The sequence below is a fragment of the Camarhynchus parvulus genome, chromosome 4 (assembly GCF_901933205.1).
Source record: "Camarhynchus parvulus chromosome 4, STF_HiC, whole genome shotgun sequence".
In the NCBI taxonomy this organism is placed as follows: Eukaryota; Metazoa; Chordata; class Aves; order Passeriformes; family Thraupidae; genus Camarhynchus; species Camarhynchus parvulus.
Genome location: NC_044574.1, coordinates 14,758,412 through 14,764,411, shown reverse-complemented (window position 1 = coordinate 14,764,411; position 6,000 = coordinate 14,758,412).

Genomic DNA, 6,000 nt, shown 5'->3' with positions numbered 1-6,000 from the left:
TGCCTGGGTCTTGAAAACCTCCAGGGACAGAGACTGTAGAACCACTCTAGCCAAAATGTTTATTTAAAATACTTGTTGTTCAAGTGGTGCCTCAGAACAGCAGTTATGCCAGGGCTGAATATCCCACTGGTTTTAAGTCAGCAACCCTTCCTTCTTACCTGCCTTGACAGGACTTGTCACCATGGAATCCAAGCGCTTCAAACAACTACCCAAGGAACAATACTGAAATTGCAAGGCAGCTCCCAGCACACCTATGAGAACTCAAGGACAACACAATACCCAGTGCATTTGCAGGCTGCCAAGGGCTAACAGGATATCCTTATTTCTCCCTAAACATGGGTGACCCTGCTCCTTCAGGAAACCTCAAGCTGCCTGCCTGTGGTGAAAGCCAGCAGTGCTTCCCAGGCTGCAGCTGATGCTCATTACTCATCACAAGCAGCACAACTGTAGGTGGAGCAATGAGACAGGTCATAAACAAAGCAGATGAGGCTCTTAAAAAAGCTACTCTCTTTGAGAAGTTACACTAGAAAATGTAATGAACTGCACTTTTTCCTTACCTGCTGCTGTAACTACGAACTGCATAAAGCTCTCACCTCAGTCTTTAACTGAACAAGAATAATGTTTCATACTCTGCTTTTGACCACCAGACAGAATGAATCTGTGCAGGTTCATTTGTTCAGGTAGACGGCATGCCTTAAGCATAATTATTTAACTGAACTGTAACATAATTTCCTAATAATCCTCATCAAATTTCCTCAAGCTGCCAGAATACAGACTGTATTTAAGTAGCAAATTCTAGGTATTAATAGTCCAGAGCAAATGGCAGTTAAACAATGAAAAACCTATTATTTCTTGATATTGCCAATAGACAAGCAATCACAGTATTTTACCTTGCTTATGTATCTCAGACAGAAAGGCTAAGATCAAAATACCTGTTGTGCAAAGACTTATACATATGTCTTTCCCAATTTCAAAGAGAAATTCAAATATTCCACAAAGTTAAAGCAAAAAAAAAATCAGTATTCAATCATTTTCATATGAAACTGTGACTCCTGTAACATTTTGGTATGCAAAAGAGGTCTCAGAATGGGGCAGGGAGAGGGAATGTCAGTACTGAAAGAACCTCAGAGCTGCTTTGCAACACTGTACTTACACAGCAGAGAGCTCAAGGACTTGCTGACCTTGGGTACAGTTACTGGCCAATTGTTCCTCGAGGAAAGGACATTACATTGCTTGGACCTAATAAGTGAGGCAAACACTTAACAACAGGCATGGAAAATACCTGCTTCTTTTTTTCTCATTCCATTACCTGTTTACAAGATTAATTTAAAATATTAATAAGTAACATTAAGTCTGGATGTTTGAACGTGAAGTTTATGAGGTCTGAGTACTGGCATATTAATTAATGTCTGTGGTTCACAGTAAAAGACATGATATATGGCTGAGTTTTGAATGGTGGGAGTTTCTGTCTGTAATTGAGAGCTGGGAATGGGAAAGGAACAACTATGACTTACAAAGCAACAGGCTTTCTAAGTTCTGCTTTTAGAAATACTTTGATGACTAGGTAAGCGTTCAAATGTTAAGAGAGGTTTGGAATGAGATCTCACCCCGCCGCCAGTCAGAGCAGAGGCAGCTCTGAACAGAGCTGGGGCTGGGGGGGCACAACTTTCCAAAGTTCTCACCGAAAGTAGAGATTGCCACCTCCTGGCCGAACCCAGGGCAGCGCCGGGGACTCGCAGAGACATCCAGGCTCGGTCGAAATTATATATGGGGACCTTATAAATGCTTCAACCACAGAGGCAAGCTTCAAACCAGAGCTCTTAAATACCAAAGATAATCACTGATGGATAATCCGGAGGAAATCAAGCTACATCAGCGCAGTGCCTCACACTTTAACAGGGGGACCAGGCAGCATTATGTTGTGCTAATTCCTTTCCATACTGTCAAGAAAGAACAAATGCCCAAGGAAATACTTGCTTTGTTTTCTTGCTGAAACAAAACAGTCTGTTTGAACAAGACATGCATTGTACACACTACTAGAAATATGTAAAAATATAAACCCTAAAATATAAATTTTTGTGTTCTTTTTTCTTTTTTATTTTCCCTTTCTGCCCCGCCCTGATTTTGGATTTTTTTTGTTCAGGGTTGATTTGAAAGCAAAATGTCACATTTCTCCAACCTGAAAACGCAGCCTGATGTGCTCAGGGGCAACTGCAAGAGGCCTCTGGACACTGGACCTGGCCTCATTTGGCTCTGAGAACAGAGCCAAACCACACAAAGAAAGTTAAAGCACATCTGGAGAGTGATTACTTTCATATTGCCCCAAAAGACCTTGTGTGGACTAGTACCATGTCATCAGCACCCAAGCTCTGCATTAAACCCCAGTGCAGGAACCATGGTGAACTCCAGCTGTCCTAGGGAGTCCCTCCCTTTCTCCCCCTGCTCAGGAGCAGCTGGAGAGCTGGAAGGGTCTGGGGGTGCTGCTGGCCAGCAGTGGCCCTGGGGCAAACCCCACCCTGGGTGCATCAAACACAGCACAACCAGACAGGCAAAACAGGTCACTGTCCTGCTGGGTAACACTGGAGGTCACTGTCCTGCTGTGCTCAGCTCTGTCCTGCTGTGCTCAGCCCTGGGGCAGCCTCACCTGAGCACTGTGTGCTGTGCTGGGCCCCACAAGTCAAGAAGGATGTTCAGGTCTCTGAATGCATCCAGAGGAGGGTAACAAAGCTGGTGACAGGGCTGGAAGGAATGTCCTGTGAGGAGTGGCTGAGGACTCTGGACTTGTCTAGTTTGGAGAAAAGGAGGCTGAAGGGTGACGTCATTGCTCTCTGCAGCTTCCTGAGGAGGGGAGATGGAGATGCTGATCTCTTCTCCATGGTATCCAGTGACAGGACATGTGGGAATGGCTCAAAGCTGGGCCAGGGGAGGTTCACATTGGACATTATCCAGCATTTCTTTACCAAGAAGGTGACCAAACACTGGAACAGGCTTCCCAGAGTGGTGGTGAATGCCAAAAGCCTGTCAGGGCTTAAACAGCCTTTGGACAGTGCCCTAAACAACATGTTTAAAAACTCTTGTTCAGCCCTGAACTGGTAAGACAGTTGGAGAAGAGGTTTTTTGTTGGTCCCTTCCAACTGCAGTATTCTATTCTGGTCTAGTCTATTTTATTCAAAACTGTATGTTAAGCAGAACTAGGAGCTCCCAAATTGCCAGAAAATAATTTATTATTGTGAAAAAATATGTTGTTGCAATAATGCTCAAACTGAAAAGAGCTTTTCTGTGCTGCAGGCACAAGCACATACACTGAACCTGCTGGTCTCTCGCTGCTAACTTGTATTCATGACTTCTGAGCAAGTTACTTTGTAAGTACACTATTTCACACAGGTATGTATTGGCCATTCTGTCAACTACTCTCTTGCACTCTCCTGCCCTCCTAACCAACATATTATCACCCACTAAAGAAGCTGCTGAAGTTTGTCTCAGAGTTGCCACTTTGCAGCAAGTGGCACACAAATCCCAAACTGGCTATTATATGTGTTGTGGATGAGGCCATAAGAATTCTGCCTGCTTCAGACTCTTGCCAAAATGTGTAAGTCACACACCAACACACAAACAAAGTGATTTGCTGTAAAGGTGAATTTACGGCTGAGGAAAGTTGGAGGAGCTCAGTGGATTACTGCCTATCTCTTCTTACAGAGAACATGGGAACACTTTCCTCAACAACAAATTTAAGTTTTCTGGATATTGGAGGGAATGTGTCCCTTTGTATAAATGTTGGAGCGCTGCTTGCACTGAAGACAAGGTTCAAATATATGTAGCTATTGAGTTACACAGGTGTCCTCAAGAGAAGACTTTGACAAAGCATCTTGGAGAAGACGTAAGGAGAAAAAACTAAGAGAACTGTCATCCTGCAAAAAAACATGTGGAGACCATTGCTATGGACTGAAGAAATGGAATTATATGGTTCTTTTTGGGAAATAAAGACACTAGATTGAAAAAAAACATCAACAGAACTAAGCCTGTACATCAACAGAAGAAATAAATATTGGCAATAAATAGACCTGCAGATACTTTTGGTAGAGATTGAAATAAACATCAACAGAACTAAGCCTGTACATCAGCAGAAGAAATAAATATTGGCAATAAATAGCCCTGCAAATACTTTTGTAGAGACAGTATTATGCCTGGACTGTCTAAAGTTTGTTACTTTAAGTCAAACTGCAGGAACTGTGAAAAGACGGTTAAATGGGAAAGCACAAGGAAATAAACAATTGGAAAGTTTTAATGAGTTTTGCAGTCCTTTAAAAAACATGAAAGACCGCTGGAGATTTACAAATGAACAAAGGCAAGATAGAAAAGGAAATCGGGTGCATGTTAGCAGAGATAAGAGCAGCATGCAGCCAAATAGCAAGTACTTAAAGAAAATTTTCACCTCATTATGTTTAAACCTCCAAGAGAAACTTTGCTCTTTTACACTATCACAATATGAAGGCTAAAAGTAAAATTGTGCTTTGAGACTTTAAATAGATCATGACTCCCTAGCAATTTTAATTAGGATGCTTCTGTTTATACAAATGTGTCTTTGGGGAGCTCATATGAAGAATAGAATAAGCCTAGATGAATAAATGGAATAATTTTGGTATCCATAACTTAGGTTTCCTTTGTCTGCCCAGGAGCAAAAGGACCCAAAAATGCATAAAATTAATATTTCTAAATTAGCAAAATCCCTGTTCATTAAATACACTGTTTGAATTGTCCCAGCTTGCTCATATGCTAGTGCAAATAGACATCTTAAATAGCATTGCAAGTACACACAGAGCAGTATCTCAACAGAATGTAATTGTGAGAAGCAAATTCTAGCTGCAGTTAAACAGGAGTTTAAAAATATAGGGTGTGGGGGGAGAGAGAGGAAAAAAAAGAGGAAGGAAGGAAGGAAGGAAGGAAGGAAGGAAGGAAGGAAGGAAGGAAGGAAGGAAGGAAGGAAGGAAGGAAGGAAGGAAGGAAGGAAGGAAGGAAGGAAGGAAGGAAGGAAGGAAGGAAGGAAGGAAGGAAGGAAGGAAGGAAGGAAGGAAGGAAGGAAGGAAGGAAGGAAGGAAGGAAGGAAGGAAGGAAGGAAGGAAGGAAGGAAGGAAGGGTAAATTAAATTCCTAGACAGCAGGCTGTCTTTTCTATTTTGTGACAGGATGAGAATCTTGAGATTAGCTTTATAGAGGAAACAGATATTGGAGGCCCTTCCTTCCCTATTCACTCTGCCTGGTTTAATAGCAGAGGGGTAATCTATAATATACAATCCCAGGAGAATCTAGAAATACTTTCACCTGTCCCAGAGTTTTGGATTACTTGTCTAATAAATTATTTTAATCCTTCCCTTGGGCAAAGTGAGAAATTTGGCATATGGCAAATCTGTCCTTCCTTCCTCTGCTACATAAAGGTAAAATCTCTCTCTGATTTACATGCAGTACTCCACCACCACAACTAATGAAATAGTGTCAGGAAAAGTCAAGGCATAATCTAGTGCTACAGATGTTTTTCAGGAATGGTAGATTTCACAAACTTTCACTATTACCAGCTTTTATTGAGTTCTGAAAGTTCATGTATCTTTCTCCTGACTCCCTTTCTCTTTCAAGATACTTTATTGCAGGCTTGTGAAGTTCTGTTATGGTGCATAGGATTTTAGTTTATGGGGAGTGATCATATTTTTATAATCTTGTCTCTTCAGACTCTTCAACAAGAGGTAAATCACAATTTTGGCTAAAACAAGAATGTACAGAAAGACATTAAAAATAAAAAAAATAAAATAAAATAAAATAAAATAAAATAAAAAATAAAATAAAATAAATCCAAATTTTGCCAGGTAGATCTTTGTATCAGTTCTTAAATAAAACTGATATTAACAATCACTCAGTAATCAAAGTTGAAAAAAATACCTTCCAAGCTCATACCAGGAGAGGCACAAAACCAGGATATAGAGAGTTGTTCTATTCATATGAATAGGAAAAT